A 20,109-nucleotide genomic window follows, 5' to 3' on the forward strand; every position below is an offset into this window, starting at 1 on the left:
TTCCACTGCCCTGTCTTTGAGTTTGCTGATCTTTCTTCTACTTCATTTTTTCTGCTGTTGAACCCCTCAATTAAAATTTTCAGTTCAGTTTTTATATTTTTCTGCATCATGATTTCTGTTTGATACTTTCTTCTATTTTCTCTCTTTGTTGAAATTTTTACTCTGTTTATAAATTATTCTCCTGAGTTTGGTGAGCATCTTTATGACCATTATTTTGAACTCTTTATCAGGTAAGTCATTTATCTCCATTTCATTAAGGTGTGTTGATTGAGTCCTTTTGCTTTTGTTTGGAAAATATTCTTCTGTTTCTTCATTTTCCTTGATTCTCTGTGTGGTTTCCATGCATTAGATAAAACAGTCACCACTGCCAGTTTTAAGGGCATGGTCTCCTGTAGGAGATTAACCTGTCATTCGGAACTGCCCTAGCTCTGGGTTGTTTCTCTAACCTTTGTGATTGTCCAAGTGCCTTCTTTGTTCTTAGTGGCTCCTAGTAGTTGAGGGTGTGCCAAGACCTTTTAGTATCCCAAAGAGGGGAGGATCTTAGCACCTAGATGCAGGCTGATTGGAAGCTGGACCCTAGGCAGCAGCTTTTAAAGTGTGCAAATAGGGGCTTCCCTAGTGGCGCAGTGGTTGGGAATCCGCCTGCCGGTGCAGGGGACATGGGTTCAAGCCCTGGTCCGGGAGGATCCCACATGCCGTGGAGCAACTAAGCCCCATGCACCACGGCTGCTGAGCCTGCAGTCTGGAGCCCGCGAGCCACAGCTGCTGAGCCCACGTGCCACAACTGCTGAAGCCCATGCGCCTAGAGCCCATGCTCTGCAACAAGAGCAGCCACTGCAATGGGAAGACCGCTCGCTGCAGCTGGAGAAGGCCCACGTGCAGCAATGAGGACCCAACGCAGCCAAAAATAAATAAATAAAATTTTTAAAATTCTTAAAAAAAAAATTAAGTATGCAAATAGACTTCTTTCAGGGAAAGACTGGGAGTTGGGCATTTCCATCTGCTCCCTTGGAGCTCTGGGGAATAGTCAGTTAAGAACTGTTTCTTTGTTCTAATCCTATGGGACTGGTAAAGTAACCTGTGTTGACCACCTAAGCCAGGAGATCAAGGGCTGTGTCTCTTGGGTGGCAGCTGCACAAGCTCCTTTCACAGAGATATTGGCAACCTAGAGCAGGGCAGAGAGAGGGAGCATGTTGTTGGTGCCCACTGGCCTCTTCATTCTCTGGAGAAGATTGCCATCAGCCCCTAGATTTGTGTTAAATTAGAAGTCTAACCCTCAGGCTGAAGCTTTTAGGATAAGCAAATAGGCTTCTTTCATAACAAGACTGGGAGACTGTTTCATTCTGCAGCTTTTGTGCTGAGCCCTGGGATGAGAGCCACTATGAGCCCTCATGAGCCCGTTTGTTTGCTGTATACCCTTGTGGGTCTTCTTGACTCAAGCTCCACTGGCTTTCAGAGCTAGGTGTTTTGGGGGCCCATCCCTCAGGTGAAAGTCGTAAAAGTTGGGGCACTAGATGTTGGGTACAACCCTTTCACTACTCATGGAGAACCAGGGAGCTGTGAATTCCCTCCCAATTGTATGTTGCTGCGCCAGGGGGTGGGTTTATGGTGAGATTGTGTCTCATCCTCTCCTACCTACTTTGATGTTGTATTTTTCTCATTTGCCCTATTGTGTAGGTGACCTTCAGCTACTTTCTGGATTTCTTTCAGAGGGAATTGTTTTGTATGTAGCTGTAGAAACATTGTATCCGTGGAAGGAGGTAAATTCAGGCTCCTATGTTGCCATCTTGTACTGGAATCCTTACTATACTCTTATGATATCAAATCCTTTTGGAATATATTTTATTACAGGGTGTGAGGTAGGGATCTAACTAATTTTTTCCCCTCAAATGGATACATGTTGACACACAATTAAATCAACCATCCTTTTCCCTTTGGCTTGAAATACTACATATAAAACGTGTGCGTGCGCACACTCACACAAGCTCATTTCTGGATCTTCTGCTTTATTCATCTCTCTGTCTGTGCCTGAGTCTGTATTGAACTATGTTAGTTATTGTAGTTCTATTGTGAAGACAGATGAGCAGAAGTGTGAATTAATCCTAACCCTGATTTAGGAACTATGATAGTAAGTTTGGACTAAAGATAACAATTTAGCCATGAAAGATTTATTCCAACTCAACTGTGGTTTGTTGAGTTCAGTGAGAGGAACACTGTGTATTTCAAAGTCACGTGTTGATGTTTCGCAGTTCCTATGGAGACAGGCTGTGAAGTGCTACAGTGAGATTTTACCTTGTAAAGTTCTTAATAGCTGTAACAGACAATTTTTAGCCTCATGTCTGTTCTATTGTTACACAGCCCAACATAACATAATGTCTGAACTTCTGGTGTTCTCTCACATTGAGAGTACTGAGATACTTTAATGTTTTTTTTTTATTTTACTAGGTTCCATGTATTTTATGGCTAAACAAGTTTGAAAGGATGGTGAGGACAGGACAGCAGTAACAAAACTGTAGGAAAGAAATAGCTGCAATTGTAAGGGTGTCACTCAATCTGGAATTGTGGTCCCATTCTCAAGTGGCTCAGTGGAGCAGTCCAAGTTTTTCTTTTTATTCTTAGTGATGACATTAACAATAATGAAAGATAAAAATATTAGTATCACTACTTAATTGAAGCGATAAATGTTTCTCCTTGCTTAGTGGTGCTGTTAGATGCCTTGAGCTGGTTTTATCTGTTTACTCAGTAAGTGTAATTTAAGCTATTTCACACTTGTTTAAACCACTGAGGAAAAAGCTAAGTAATTTCTCTTTTTTCTAGAATTTCTCAGTGGCAACAAATTGATGTCTTACCAAAAACATGCTTGGCCTGTTTGCAGTTTGCTTTGGCTGTAAACTAATGATAAATATAGTTTGAAAAGGTTTATCAGGTTATAATATACATGACCATTGTTTTGTGGTCAAGTCCTTGAAAACATGTAGAGTCTTTTGTTTTTCCTTTCAGTTGCAGTGTTGTAGTGTTCAAGCAAAAGCATCCAAAAATAGCCAACTGAAAGGCAAAGGTTTTCTAAAATTCAGGCTTTGTTGGAGTTTATAATCAACTCCATACATTCTAAAAACTTAATTTAGTTCATAAAGTTTGCGTTAAGCAAATGAGCTTTAAATGTTAACAGAAAGTGAAAGGTATAAAACATGTATCAGGTTGGTCAGTCAGTGCAGTATAATCAAAGGGGCAGAACTTCTGTAATTAATAAAATAGTGCAATATGCCATTTGTTCTAAAATTATGTGTCAAAACTCTACTAGGAGACTTCTGTAGACTGAAATTTGTGGTCCCCCCAAATTCATATATTGAAACCTAGTCCCCAACATTTGGAGGTGGGGGGCTTTGGGGTGATTAGGCCATGAGGGTGGAGCCATCATGAAAGGGATTAGTGCTCTTATTAAAGAGACCTCAGAGATCTCCCCTGACCTTTCTACCATGTGAGGAAAAAGTCTCTCTATGAACCTGGAAGTGGGTTCTCACCAGACGCTGAATCTGCCAACACCTTGATCTTAGACTTCCAGCCTCTGGAACTGTGAGAAATAAATTTCTGTTGTTTGTAAGTCCCCCAGTCTATGGTATTCTGCTACAGCAGCCTGAGCAAAGACAGAGACATTCCAAGAGCCTCGGTCTCTTTTCAATTTTTTTTCACGTGAACCTTGAAAAATTTGGAATTTTCTTCTCTTAGCTCTTGCATTAATTCACCCAACAAATATTTTGTGCCCGGGGTGTGCCAGACACTCGGTGGGCAGACACAGCTGGAGTAGATAAAAGTCCTTGCCCTCATGAGGCTTTCACTCTAGAGAGGAAAGACAATAAAATAATAAACCAGTAAGGACATAATAAACCAAATAGTAGAATGTCCTATAGAAGAAAAACAACACAAGTTAAGGGAGATAGCCAAGGCCTGGCCGATGGTTGGCAAGGGGACTATTTTCTTTAGAGAGGACAGGGAGGGCCTCGCCAATAAGACAGCATGGTGTGAACATCTGGGCAAAATGAGAGAGTGAGCCATGGGGGTGTCCTGGAGAAAAGGATTCCAGGCAGAAAGTGCGAGAAGCACACAGGTCATGCCCAGTGGATTCTGCAGCACAGGGAGGTGGTGTGGATGTGATCTCTGCAGTGAGCAGTTCTGAAGAGAGATCTTAGTTCCCTGCCCAGGAGCTGGACCTGGGTAGCCTGGATGAAAACCAGGAATCCTAGCCATTAGTCCACCAGGGGCTCGAGGCTAGAAGCAGAGTGGCCCTGGCTCTTGCCCCCGTTTGAAAGCAAGAATGTTTCAAAGAGGCAAAAACTGTAAAAACAGGTACAAAATTTATTATTAGAGACACAGGACAGCAAGTGGGAGAGCACACAGAGAAGCAGTTTGTTTATTTAAGTCAGAAGCAAGGCAGAAATACACACCCGGAGAGAAAGGGTGTGGGCGTCCTCCCTAATGAGGAGGAGCTCAGTAACGAGGTGATTTGAATCACTTCCATAGGATGGTCCTTCCCGGTCTTTGTTTACCTTTGGCCAATTATCCGGCTTGTTTTTCCACACCTGACCTGCCCTAGGGCCCTCCCCAACGTGTATGCGCAAGTTCTTGCTAAGGTGGATCCCACCGCAGAAGCCTATGGGGGTGTGTCCACACTTATTATGGGGTGGTACCCCTCCCTTTGTGACCCCCAAGGAGCCTTCCTGTGCATGTGCAGCTGGGGAGGTTTCCTTGACCCCAGGAGTGGTCCTCTTATTTCTTGACTCCAGCAGAGCTCAGCTCCTGCCACTAACTTTGTCCTTGGAGTGTCCAGGAAAAACAAAGCTTCAGTGTTACTCCACTTGACAAGCACCAGCTGTCCAGCCCAGGGGCCCATCTACCTCCTACCTGAGATGGAGTTCAGGGGGAGAGGGCCAGGCGGCAAAGTGAGACTGATGGGGAGGAGGTGAGACGGGGCTACAAAATGTGGGGTCTTTTAGGCCATGTAAGGATGTTGGTTTGCTCTCAGTGAGATGGGAAGTCTTTGGGGGGATTTTGAGTGGAGACAGGACCTTGGGCTCTGGCTTGAATAGGTTTCCTCAGCTCCTGTATTGAGAACAGATCTTAAGGAGTCAAGGTGGGGGACACAGAGGTCTAATTAGGAGGCTGTTGGAATAATCTAAGAAGAAGGTCATGTAGAGGGGGAGAAGTGATTAGCTCCTGGATGTATTTTGAAGGTACAGCCAACAGTTATGCTCATGGACCAGGTGAGGGATATGAGGGAAGGAGAGGAATGAAGACAGCACGGTGGTTTTTCACCTGGGCAACTGGAAGAATGGAGTCGAGCTAACAAAAAGCAATGGCCATGCTTATCTCACTGATGGCTATGGCTGTGGGCCTGGGTCTCTTTGCAGTTACTTCAGGCCACACCACTCTACTGATTCCTTTTTTTTAAATTAAAAAACTAAAAAGAATAGTCTGAGGTTCACAGGAAAATTGAGCGGAAAGTATAGAGATTTCCTTTATACCACGTTGACGCATCATCACCCAAAGTCTGTAGCTTACGTTAGGGTTCCCTCCTGGTGTTGTACATTCTGTGGGTCTTGAAGACACATGTCCCCCCTTGTAGTGTCCTACAGAATCGTTTCACTGCCCTAAAAATCCTCTGTGCTCTGCCTATTCATCCCTTCCCCACTCCTAATGCCTGGCAACCACTGATCTATATATTGTCTCCATAGTTTTACCTTTTCCAGAATGTCATATAGTCTGAATCATACAGTATGTAGCTCTTTCAGATTGGTTTTTTACACTTAGCAATATGCATTTAAGGATTGTCCATGCCTTTTCATGGCTTGACAGCTCCTTTCTTTTTAGTGCTGAATAACGTTCTATTATCCGAATGTCCCACAATTTAGTTATCCATTTGCTTCCAAGTTTTGGCAATTATGAATAAAGCTGCTGTAAACATCCATGTGCAGGTTTGTGTGTGTACATACATTTTTGACTTCTTCGTATAATACCAAGGAGTGCAATTGCTGGATCGTATGGTAAGAGTATGCTTAGCTTTGTAAGAAACCGCCAAACTGTCTTCCAAAGTAGCTGCACCATTTTGCATTCCCACTCACAATAAATGAGAGTTCCTGTTGCTCTACCCCTAACCAACATTCAGTGCTGTCAGTGTTTTGGATTTTGGCCATTCTAGTAGATGTGTAGTGGCATTTCATTGTTTCAACTGATTCGATTTTTAATGGTTGCTAAGAATTCCTTTTTAAAAATAGATTGGCCCTTTCCAAGACCTCATCCTCCTGCATCACTAAGGCCTTTGGAGCTTCATCTCAGATTAGACAAACCAACAAACAAGACCATTGCTAGTAGACAGAGTCACCCAGACACTGTGTTTATGCTGCTTCAGTCCACTTGGTGCTCTCCCTATTCTGGTCATTTGTCTCTGGGAATAGCCCTCTGACTCTCCTTCATCCTGCTAGTTTCTTGAAAGTAGAATTATCTTTTTTGGTAGGTTTCAGTCCTTTTTTGTTGATCATTGTTCAGCAGTTAGTTGTGATTTTGGTGTTTTTGTGGGAGGAGGTGAGCTCAGATCCTTCTACCCCACCATCCTCGCCCCAAAGCCATGCTGCTAGTTTCTAAATAAGAATATTCCCTTTGGCATGACTTGCTGTTCCCACTCTATGCTTAGTCTAATAGAATGCATGAACATTGCCGCCATCACACTTAGGCTAAGAAGTCTCAAATTTACATCTCCAGTCCTAACTTTTCACCTAAATTCTAGCCCTATATTTCTAGGTACCTAGAGAATGCCCCCATCCTGAATATCTTACAATTCTTTCTTTTGCTGTCTCTCAAATTATCTGTGTGTGTCTCTCTCTAGTTCCCTCTCAGTGTCTCTCACGGTGTCTCTCTCTGGGATCTGCAGGTGTGAGTCTTGCATGATTACTCTGTTCCTCACACCCTACCTTGAATCCATCAGCAGGTCTTCCATCAAAATGTATCCACCGACAGGTTATCAATATGTCTCAACTCCTCTCCTGCTAGCACCCTAATCTAGACCAAAATCTCTTCCCTGGAGCCCTTCAGTAGCTTCCAAACTGATGTCTCACCTCCACTTTTACTCCTTAATAATACATCCGCCATAGAGCAGCCAGAGCAATCTTTTTTCCCCAGTTTTATTTAGATGTAATTGACATGTAACATCATTAAGTAAATGTGTACAGCATATTGATCTGGTACACTAATGTACTGCAACACAAGTGATTTTAAAAATCAGGTCCTATTACTTTCTTGTTTAATATTCTTCGGTGGTGCCCCATCGCTATCAGAATAAAATCCAACCTTCTCACCATTACTTAAAGCCTCTATATTATCTGACCTCTGCCTCCCTTCCCCAAACCAATGTCTTACCTTGCCTCTCTCATTTCCAGCTTTCAAATATGCAAAACTAGTTCCCACCTCAGGGCCTTTGCACTTGCTGTTCCCTCTGCCAGGAATGCCTTCCCCAAATGTTCCCTTCCCTAGCTCATTTCCACCATTCATGTCTCGGATTTCCCCTGACTTCTCGAAGTAATGTGGTTACCACCCTCCCCTATGAGTCCCATTCACTCTCTCTCCCATTTCCTAGTTTTATTTTCTTCGTGTTATTTATAAATTGTTATTCGGAATTATTTGCTTACATGTTTGCAGTCTGTTGCTCTCCAGTAGAATGTAAGCTCCATGAGGACAGGGTCCTTGTCTTATTCCCCACTGGAGCCTAGAGCTTAGAACAGTGTCTTCAAAGTGAGAGCTCAAAATATATCTGTAGAATGAATGAATGTATTTGAAACTCAACCCCCCACCCATGCCAATAAGTCATCATCCTATTTTTTCCATCCAATTCCAAACGATTTTGTTTCTCAAATTCCATTTTTTTCAATTCCCTAAATCAATATTTTGGAGTCATCTTTATTTTCCTCCCTCTTTGTGTACCCTGTATCCAATACAACCCTCAAAGCAAGTCCTTTTGGTCTTTCCTTCCTGTGATTTTTCAGATTCCTTCTTCCCTTCCCTAGTCATGGCCCACATCATGGATCTATTTTTCCTTCTTTAGTCTTTCTATATTTTCCTAACGTTCTGGAGGGCAATGCCAGACTGATGTTGCTAAACACTTGTTTTCAAATATTATGCCCAAATCGGGTACATTCCTTTCGGGAATTGGAGGCAAGTACAAAAATACTGCTCTGTATAACTGAGGCTAAGTAGAAGCATCAAGAAGTGAATGTGATTGGCTATTGGAGTAAGGTATGTGTGAGGTATTATGTATGTATTTTGCTGTTGATACCGGTATCCTTGAATTTCATCCAGAAACCATCAATTTAAATTTAAAATAGCAGAAGCTTTGTCCTTGGTAATCTGGTGGTATTTAAGTTTGAAATAAGAATTGCATACATCCATACCAAGTCTTTAAAGAAGAAATTTAGAGAATGAAATCTGGTTTCTTGGTCTAGCAGTTTCCAGAGGGCTCATTACTTCGATTCTAATGGCCAGTTCCACTGATTGAGATGAAATATTTTTAGACTTGGAGAATGATAACACACTAGGTATTTTCAGTTTGCTGAAAATGTCCTTTTGACAGTGCAGAATTTCCTTTTTACTGATTCTTTGTGCACCACATGAACTGCCATTTGGTCTCCTGTTGACCCTTCCCACCACGAGGACCTGCTGCCCCTATGTGTATGGTTCCAAGTTTTGATACAGATTTCCCAAGAAAAATGAATTGGCATTATCACTTATAAATCACACTCTCACAAAGTTGGTTTGTGTGAAGTGAACTCCCAAATTAGTTCATACTTTATCACTTGGATACAGTGATGAATTTGAGATGTTGGATGTTCGATCTGTATTTGGTCCAGATACTACCTGAGATGTTCCTTTGGCTGCACACAATGACCCAGACTCCCCAGTGCTCACATCCTGGTGTAGTTGCCTCCCTCACTGCCTCTGATCTTGGCCATGCGTCTAACGTTGGCCAATGGAACATCAACAAATGAAACACGAGTCGAGGCTTGCTTGGCACTTACAATTTGAAACTTGCCCTCTCGGGACATTGATTTTTAGAATCCAGCTTCTACTCTGTTCAGAAGGCCAAGCAGCTATATGGAGAGGTCCACGTCGCAAAGAACTGAGAACCCTGGATGTAACCCCAGCTGAACTCCCAGCCATCAGCTGGCAACAATCTCAGCTCTGTAAGCAAGGCCATTTGGAACTTCCTACCATCCCAGTGTCCTAGACCCAACACAGAATTTTCCCACCTCAAAATACCTGTGGCATTTATACCCTAATTTCAGTTGCATATACTCCTTGACCTACAAATAACAATAGTAGACATCATAGCAAACATTTATGCAGCATTTGTTATGCACCAAGCATACAGATGACTGGTTTACTATTGTGTGGTCTCAATGCTGTGGTATTCTTTCCCCCAATCACTGGTTTAAACCATAATTTGTCAAATCTCCTTTTCCTATCCTGTGACAAATTCTTGGCTAGAGTAGTTCATTCAACAAATGCTTACTGAGTTCCCACTGTATGTTAAACACTGGTGATATAGCAGTGAACAAAACAAGCAAAAGTCCTTGCTCTCATGGAGCCTACCTTTTAGTGGAAAATATAGGTAATAAACAAATTAAGTATCAGATTAGTTAGGTGGTTTACATATAATGCAAACAATTTTAAACAAGGTTATATTGTATGGCCTCTGTATGTTGGCTGCTTCTCTGCTCCATGTCTCCTTCAAGGTCAAGGAGACATCCCTCCCTGGGACATGCTGGTCTGTGGCAGAGGGAAAAGAGAGCTGCCTCTTAAAGCTTCTCCTCAGCAGTACCATGCATCAGTGCCTCTCACGTTTTATCAACACATGAACAATCCTGACGGCAAATAATTGGGAACATAGTCTTCCACAACTAGCAAAATATGTTAGATGTACACAAGGGCTGAGTTGAAAAATAAAGAGTAAAATGGGGAGGAGAGTGCTGGGGACCCGGAAAAGGAAATACATTTTAATAGCATGGTCAAGGGTGAACTTGTTCAGAAGGTGACATTTGAGCAAAGGTTTGAAGGGGGTAAGTGGGTGAGGTTTGGACTATCTGGGTAAAGAGAGTTTTGAGAAAAAGGAAAGCAAGTGCAAAGGCCCTGAGGCAGGAGCATGTGTGGTAACTTGAAGAACAGAAAACAGGCCAGTTGTGTCTTTGTGGGAAAATTACAGGAAATAAGATCAGAGAGAAAATGGGGCTGGGATGGGTACAGATCGTGTATGACTGTATCGGTGAGTGTAAAGACTTCAGTTTTGATTCTGAATGAGAAGGGCAACCACTGGAGGGTTTTGAACAGGAGAGTGTCGTGAACCGAATTGCATTTCAGTAGCATCTTTCTGTCTGCCACATTAGAAATAGGCTGTAGTGGGGCAAGATTGGAAGCCAGGCTACAAGTGGGGAGGCTTTTTGCAATAATCCAGGCAAAAAAGAATGGTAGCTTGTACCAGAATGTGTGGTGTACCGGGGTGGTGGTGAGAAGTGGTTGAATTAAGGACATATTTTAAAGGTAAAACTAACAGCCTCCTTTGATGGTTTGATTGGGGTGTAGAGAGAAAGAAAGGGAATTAAGGGTAACTTTTAAGAGTCCTTAACTTTCAGCTCACTTAGTTATTAAATCAATCCAGCCTGAAGCTTCAATTTCAAATTCAATGTCAATATCACCTCCCTCTCTTCCGCACCCTCACTAGGCTAGTACCGATTTGAAGTGAGACTCGGACTTCTCAGATTGGGGGGTAGGGAAAGTATTTGGAATGACGCTCCAATGTGCAGAGCAAGGATGGAGGAGAGAGAAAGGGATGGAGTTGGAAAGTTGTGCATTCCCCTCTTGGCTGATGGTCACTCCTTTCCTGGCTACACTAACCCACTGATATGCTCATTTCAGTGGGTTCCCACATGCTGCTCTCTCAAGGGTGTACATGGATGAGTCCTTTAGACTGTACTGGGGAGCTCCCTTCGGTGCAGTTACCTGGTGTGTGAAGTACTAGTCCCTGGTGGTGCCGCTCTAGCCGGGCCACCCGGAGACAGCTCCAGCACAACTACATCCCCTGGTGCCTCCGGCAAGTGGACATGATGGCTGCCCCAGCACCTCGTCACCGCTGTTCCAAGCGTCCCCCTCCTTGATATCCCCATAGCCTCTGTCTGAGGAGGTGCCTCATTTTGCCAGCGCCCACCATCTCAGTAGTGTTTCTCTTGGTGCCTCACTCATTTGGTTTCAGGGAGGGGAGACCCCTTCCCATCTACTCCCAAACTTGGTGTGAGGAGAGGCTGCTATTTCACCATGAATGTTCCACTCCCACAGGGATGGACAACCAGAGAGAAACCTCTCTGCTCCTCTTCTTTCCCTTCTCATTTTCTTTTTTTTTTTTAAATTGAGGTATAATTTTTTAAAAATAAATTTATTTATTTTTTTTGGCTGTGTTGGGTCTTCGTTGCTGTGCGCGGGCTTTCTCTAGTCGCGGTGAGTGCGGGCTTCATTGTGGTGCATTGGCTTCTCACAGTGGTGGCTTCTCTTGTTGCGGAGCACGGGCTCTAGGCACACGGGCTTCAGTAGTTGTGGCTCATGGGCTCCAGAGCGCAGGCTCAGTAGTTGTGGTGCACAGGCTTAGTTGCTCTGTGGCATGTAGGATCTTCCCAGACCAGGGCTCGAACCTGTGTCCCCTGCATTGGCAGGAGGATTCTTAACCACTGTGCCACCAGGGAAGTGCCGAGGTATAAATGACATGTGACATTATATTAGTTTCAGGTATACACATAATGATTCGGTATTTGTATATTTTGCAAAATGATCACCACAATAAGTCTAGTTAACATCAGTTACCATACATAGATAACATTTTTTTTCTTGTGATGAGAACTTTCAAGATCTACGAGTGTTAATACTTTCAAATATGCAATATAATATTATTAACTGTAGTCACCATGCTGTAAATACAACCCCAAGACTTATGTATTTTATAACTGGAAGTTTGTACCTTTAAAAAATTTTTTTAAATTGAAGAATAGTTGATTTACAATGTTACATTAATTTCTGCTGTACAGCAAAGTGATTCAGTTATTTATATATATATATATATATATATATATATATATATATACATTATTTTTTATATATTCTTTCCCATTATGGTTTATCATAGGATATTGAATGTAGTTCCCTGTGCTACACAGTAGGACCTTGTTTATCCATCCAGTATATAAAAGCTCACATCTGCTAACCCCAAACTCCCACTCCACCCCTCCCCCGACCCCCTCCCCCTTGGCAACCACCAGTCTGTGCTCTATATCCTTGATTCTGTTTCTGTTTTGTAGATAGGTTCATTTGTGTCATATTTTAGATTCCACATATAAGTGATATCATATGGTATTAGGCTTTCCTTTCTGACTTACTTCACTTAGTGTGATAATCTCTAATTGCATCCCTGTTTCTGCAAATGGCATTATTTTGTTCTTTTTTATGGCTGAGTGGTATTCTGTTGTATATGTGTACCACATCTTCTTTATCCGTTCATCGGTCAGTGGACATTTAGGTTGTTTCCATATCTTGGCTATTGTGAATAGTGCTGCTGTGAACATAGAGGTGCATGTATCTTTTTGAATTACAGTTTTGTCTAGATATATGCCCAGGAGTGGGACTGCTGGATCATATGGGAATTATATATTTAGTTTTCTGAGGAACCTCCATACTGTCCTCCATAGTGGCTGCACCTATTTACATTCCCACCAACAGTGTTAGAGGGTTCCCTTTTCTCCACATTTATTATTTGTAGACTTTTTAATGGTGGCCATTCTGACTGGTGCGAGGTGGTATCTCATTTTAGTTTTCATTTGCCTTTCTCGAATAATTAGTGATGATGAGTATCTTTGCTTGTGCCTATTGGCCATTTGTATGTCTTCTTTGGAGAAATGTCTATTCATGTGTTCTGCCCATTTTTCGATTGGGTTGTTTGTTTTTTTTGTTGAGTTGTATGAGCTGTTTGTATAGTTTGGAAATTAACCCCTTGTCGGTCACATCGTTTGCAAATATTTTCTTCCATTCTCTACGTTGTCTTTTCGTTTTGGGAAGTTTGTACCTTTTGACCTCCTTCACCTAGTTTGCCCGCCTCCCAACACCTGCCTGTGGCAACCACCAACCTGTGTGCTGTATCTATGAGCTTGGATTTTTTTTAAAAATTCACATGTAAGTGAGATCATAAGGTATTTGTCTTTCTCTGCTTGATTTATTTCAGCATAATGCCCTCAAGTTCCATCCACATTGTTATAATGGCAAAATTTTATTCTTTTTTATGGCTGAATAATTTTCCATTGTATATGTATACCACATTTTCATTATTCATCAGTGGACACTGAGTGGTCTCCATATCTTGGCTATTGTAAATGCTAACATGTGAACATGGGAGTACATATATCTTTTCAGTTAGTGCTTTCATTTTCTTTGGATAAATACCAGAAGGGGAATTCCTGGATCATACAGTAGTTCTATTTTTAAGTTTTTGAGGAAACTCCATACCATTTTCCATAGTGGCTGCACCAATTTACATTCCTACCAACAGTAAACAAGGGTTGCCTTTTCTCTACGTCCTCACCTACACTTGTTATTGCTTGTCTTTTTGATAATAAGCATTTTAACAGGTGTGAGGTAATGATTAGTGATCTTGAGCAATTTTTCATGTACCTGTTGGCCATCTGTATGTCCTCTTTGTAAAAATGTCTATTCAGATCTTCTGCCTCTTTTTAAAAAAAAAATCAGATTTTTTTTTGCTGTTGTGTTATATGAGTTCTTTATATTAATGTATTTTGGATATTAACTCCTTACCAGATATATGATTTGAAAATGTTTTCTCCTGTTCAGTAGGTTGCTTTTTCATCCTGTTGATGGTTTCCTTATCTGTACAGAAGCTTTTAGTTTGATGTAGCCCCACTTGCTTTTTTTTGTTGTTGTTGTTGCCTTTGCTTTTGATGTCAAACCCAAAAAAGTCATCGCCAGAACGGATGTCAAGGAACTTACTGCCTATGTTTCCTTCTAGGAGTTTTATGGTTTCAGGTTTTATGTGCAAGTCTTTAATCCATGTTTTTTTGTTTTTGTTTTTTTTATTAAAGTTTTTTTTTAATTAATTAATTAATTTATTTTTGGCTGTGTTGGGTCTTTGCCTCTGCGCGAGGGCCCTCCCCAGTTGCGGCGAGCGGGGGCCACTCTCCATCGTGATGCGCGGGCCTCCCACTATCGCGGCCTCTCTTGTTGCGGAGCACAGGCTCCAGACGCGCAGGCTCAGTAGTTGTGGCTCACGGGCCCAGCCGCTCCACGGCATGTGGGATCCTCCCAGACCAGGGCCCGAACCCGTGTCCCCTGCATTGGCAGGCAGACTCTTAACCACTGTGCCACCAGGGAAGCCCAATCCATGTTTTTAAAATAAATAAAGTTATTTTTTGGCTGTGTTGGGTCTTTGTTGCTGTGTGCAGACTTTCTCTAGTTGCAGCGAGTGGGGGCTACTCTTCGTTGCAGTGCGTGGCCTTCTTATTGCAGTGGCTTCTCTTGTTGTGGAGCACGGGTTCTAGGCGCACGGGCTTCAGTAGTTGTGGCACATGGGCTCAGTACTTGTGGCTTGCAGGCTCTAGAGCACAGGCTCAGTAGTTGTGGTGCACGGGCTTAGTCGCTCTGCAGCATGTGGGATCTTCCCAGACCAGGGCTTGAACTGGTGTCCCCTGCATTGACAGGTGGATTCTTAACCACTGTGCCACTGGGGAAGTCTCTTTAATCCATTTTGAGTTAATGTTTGTGTATGGTGTAGCATAGTAGTCCAGTTTCATTCTTTTGCATGTGGCTGTCCAGATTTCCCAACACCATTTATTGAAGGGACTGTTCTTTCCCTGTTATATATTCTTGACCTCTTTGCCATAATTAGTTGATCATATATATGTGGATTTATATCTGGGCTCTCAATTCTGTTCCATTGATCTATGTGTCTTTTTTAATGCAAATTCCATACTGTTTTGATTATATAGCTTTGTAATATAATTGGAAATCAGGAAGCATGAAGTCTCCAGCTTTGTTTTTTCTCAAGATTGCTTTGGCTATTTGGGGTCTTTTGTGGTTCCATATACATTTGAGGATTGTTTCTTCTATTTCTGTGAAAACTTCCATTGGAATTTTGATAGGAATTGCATGGAGTGTAGAGTGCGTTGCGTAGCATGAAGTGTTTAATGCTATTAATTCTTATAATTTGTGAGCCCAGAACATCTTTCCATTTATTTGTGTCTTGAATTTTTCTTTTTAAAAAAAAATTATTTATTTATTTTTGGCTGTGTTGGGTCTTCATTGCTGCACAGGGGTTTTCTCTAGTTGTGGTGAGCAGGGGCTACTCTCCGTTGCAGTGCGCGGGCCTCTCACCGCAGTGGCCTCTTGTGCTGTGGAGCACGGACTCTAGGCATGCAGGCTCAGTAGTTGTGGCTTGTGGGCTCTAGAGTGCAGGATTAGTAGTTGTGGTGCATGGGCTTAGCGGCTCCATGGCATGTGGGATCTTCCCGGACCAGGGCTTGAACCCATGTCCCCTACATTGGCAGGCGGGTTCTTAACCACTGCACCACCAGGAAGTCCCTTTGAATTTCTTTCATCAGTGTCTTAAAGTTTTCAGTGTATGGGTCTTTCACCTCCTTGGTTAAATTTGTTCCTGGGTATTTTCTTATTTCTGATGTGATTGTAAATGGGAATGTTTTCTTAATTTCTCTTTCTATAGTTTGTTAATAGCATATAGAAATGCAACATATTTTTGTATATTGATTTTTGTATCCTGCAACTGAATTTGTTTATTAGTTCTATCTGGGTTTTGGTGGAGTCTTTGGGCTTTTTCTATATAATATCATCTGCAAACAGTGACAGTTTTACTACTTCCTTTATAATTTGGATGCCTTTTATTTCTTTTTCTTGCATAATTGCTCTAACTAGAACTTCCAACACTATGTTAAAGGAAAGTGGTGACAGTAGACGTCCTTGTCTTGTTACTGATCTTAGAGGAAAAACGTGTAGTTCTCACTTGTTGAGTATGATGTTAGTTGAGGGCTTGTCATATATGGCCTTTATTATGTTGAGATACATTTCCTCTATACCTATTTTGTTGAGATTTTCCATCATAAAAAGATGTTCAATTTTGTCAGATGCTTTTCCTGCATCTAGTGAAATGATCGCACGATTTTTACGCTTCATTTTGCTAATGTTTTATATCATATTGATTTCGAGGATGTTGACCCATTTTTGCATCCCTGGAATAAATCCCACTTGACTATGGTGTGTGATCCCTTTAATTATTATTGAATTCTGTTTGCTACTATTTTGTTGAGCATTTTGGCATCTGTGTTCATCAAAGATACTGGCCTGTCATTTTCTTTTTTTGTGATGTCCTTGTCTGGTATTGGTATCAGAGTAATGCTGGCTTCTTAAAATGAATTTGGAGTGTTCCCTCCTCTACTATTTCTTGGAAGAGTGTGAGAAGGATTTATATCAATTCTTCTTTGAATATTTGGTAGAATTCAACTGTGAAGCCATCTGATCTTGGACTTTTGCTTTTGGGGAGGTTTTTATTACTGATTTAATCTCCTTACTAGTAATCAATCTGTTCAGATTTTCTATTTCTTCCAGATTCAGTCTTGTATGTTTCTAGGAATGTATCCATTTCTTCTAAGTTGTGCAATTTGTTGGCATAAAATTGATCATATTAGTCTCTTATGATCTTTTTTATTTCTGTGGTATGAGTTGTAACATCTCCCCTTTCGTATCTGATTTTGAGTCGTCTTCTCTTTTTTTACTTGGTGAGTCTAGCTGAAGGTTTGTCATATTTGTGTATTTTTTCAAAGAACCAGATCTTAGTTTCATTGATATATTTTATTGTCTTTTTAGTCTTTATTTCATTTATTTCCACTCTGATCTTTATTTCCTTCCTTCTACTAATTTTTGGCTTTGTTTGTTCTTCTTTTTCTAGTTCCTTGAGGTGTAAAGTTAGGTTGTTTATTTGAGATTTTCCTTCTTTCTTGATATATGCATTTATTGCTATGAACTTCCCTTTTAGAACTGCTTTTGGTGCACCTCATAGGTTTTGGTATGTGGTAATTCTGTTTTCATGATCTCAAAGCATTTTCTAGTTACCCTTTTGATTTTTCTTTGACCCATTCGTTTTTCAGTAGCCTGTTGTTTAATACTCACATATTTGTGAATTTTCTGGTTTTCTTCTTGTAATTGATTTCTAGTTTCATACCACTGTGGTAGGAAACAATGCTTGATATGATTTCAATCTACTTAAATTTATCAACTTGTTTTGTGTCTTAATATATGATCTATCCTGCTTTATGTTTCATGTGCCCTTGAGAAGAATGTTTACTCTGTTGTTTTTGGATGGAATGTTAAGTCCATCTGGCATAATGAGTCATGTAAGGCCAATGATTCCTTATTGATTTTATGTCTGGATGATCTGTCTCTTGATGTAAGTGGCTTATAAAGTCCCCCACTATTATTGTATTGCTGTTTATTTCTCCCTTTAGGTCTGTTAATATTTGCTCTATATAGTTAGGTGCTCCTAGGTTGGTGCATACATACTTAAAAGTGTTATATCCTCTTGCTGTTTGACCCCTTTATCATTATGGAATGCCCTTCTTTGTCTCATTTAAGAGTCCCTGTTATAGGATAGAAAGCCCAGAGATAAACCCATGCACATATGGTCACCTTATCTTTGATAAGGGAGGCAAGAATATACAGTGGAGAAAAGACAGCCTCTTCAATAAGTGGTGCTGGGAAAACTGGACAGCTACGTGTAAAAGAATGAAATTAGAACACTCCCTAACACCATACACCAAGATAAACTCAAAATGGATTAAAGACCTAAATGTAAGGCCAGACACTATCAAACTCTTAAAGGAAAACATAGGCAGAACACTATATGACATAAATCACAGCAAGATCCTTTCTGACCCACCTCCTAGAGAGATGGAAATAAAAACAAAAATAAACAAATGGGACCTAATGAAACTTAAAAGCTTTTGCACAGCAAAGGAAACCATAAACAAGACTAAAAGACAGCCCTCAGAATGGGAGAAAATATTTGCAAACGAAGCAACTGACAAAGGATTAATCTCCAAAATATACAAGTAGCTCATGCAACTCAATATCAGAAAAACAAACAACCCAATCCAAAAATGGGCAGAAGACCTAAATAGACATTTCTCCAAAGAAGATATACAGATTGCCAACAAACACATGAAAGGATGCTCAACATCACTAATCATTAGAGAAATGCAAATCAAAACTACAATGAGGTATCACCTCACACCGGTCAGAATGGCCATCATCAAAAAATTTAAAAACAATAAATGCTGGAGAGGGTGTGGAGAAAAGGGAACCCTCTTGCACTGTTGGTGGGAATGTAAATTTCCCACCAACGAAGTCAAAATAGATTGGACTCAAAGTCTTATGAGTCCCTGCTCTGCCACTTACTGTGGTAGGACCTTGAGGCTGTACCTCTGGGTTTTGCTTTCCCATCTGTGCAGTGGGGATAGAACATGACATCTACCAAGTACTGTCTACCTTTTGGGACAGCCCCTCCTGCCTACTGTTTGAAAGTTTCCCCATCTTGGATGGGGCTGTCTGGTTTTGACTCCTAAATACCCCGTCCCAGTTATGACACCTTTACCTTTTAAGAATATTGACCTGGGATGTTTGCATTTGGCCTTCTCCCACCTCCCTTTCTGCCAGCTGTCACCCACTTTCCACAGCCTGCACCTAGACATCTAGGCCCCAGGCCTCTACTCCTCAGTACAAGTATCTACACCCAAGTCCCTGGTGCTTCTGTTCCAGAATTATTATATACCGCCTCTATGGCCAAACCAAAGCTACTATTCCCTCAAGGTTTGGCTCTGTATTAGGAGAGAGACAGAGCCCTTTCCACCTAAAGCCGTCTTTCTTAGCCCAGTGCCTGAGGTGTTTACCTAATCTTATAACCGACTCTATTTCAAATTTCATCCATCAAGATTCATTTGGGTTACCCAGTATCCTCATTTATTGGAGTATGGGATCTGCAGATAATGTGTTACTTTAGTCCATATTCATCTCTTATCCTAGTTGTACTAGGTATTACATTTACTGAGGACAAGTGGAGGAAAGTTTTAGAACACCAGCAGTTTAAGAGAAAAATAAGATCATGACATTTCACTTCCTCAAATGAGTGAAGATTGTAATGGATTGCAAATAGGTATTATATTGAATAACAATTCAACATACCACTCTGAAGTCTCAACTGTGTTCCATAAACTGTTACTAGAATTACAGATATGAATAAGATCTGGTTGCTGCCTCTGAAAAGCTGAAAACTTATTGCAGTGATTATTAACATTGTAAGTGGGGTCTCAAGCCCACTTCTGCTGAAAACTGTTGCCCCATCCCACAAAACGTTGAATTGTTTGAAAGCTTGAACATTTTAAATGTAGTTATATTTTTCTATTGCCAATTGATTTGTGTACCGTCTCCTTTATAAAGTTAGTATTTTTGGTTGATCAGGATCCTGACTCATTTGCTGGCAAGTGAGGAAGCTGATAATCAGTAATAACGATTAGAATACCCACCACTGGGAATTCCCTGGCGGTCCAGTGGTTAGGACTCGGCGCTTTCACTGCTGGGGCCCAGGTTGAATCCCTGGTCAGGGAGCTAAGATCCTGTAAGTCGCTGGGCATGGCCGGAAAAAAAAAAAAAAAAAAAAGAATACTCACTATTTATTTACTTTGCACCAGAAAATTTATGCATAATATTTAGTATTCTTACAACCCACTTCTCGGGTGAAGAAAACAATATAGAAACCAAGGAACTGATTCAAGGATTCGTAGTGAGTGGTAGGACGTGTGTCAGGGGTCTACCCTGCTTTCAGAAACATCCATTATGTCATCTTCTGGCTCCAGCTTCTTGCAAGGAAATAATCTGTGTTTCAGTTAGAATTTTGGAATTTTGCCATGGGAAAAAAATGGTACTCACTTTCTAGGATTTGTAAAAGTAAGTAGATAAGAAGTG

Source organism: Balaenoptera borealis, assembly GCF_965194805.1.
Source record: "Balaenoptera borealis genome assembly, chromosome: 3".
NCBI lineage: Eukaryota > Metazoa > Chordata > Mammalia > Artiodactyla > Balaenopteridae > Balaenoptera > Balaenoptera borealis.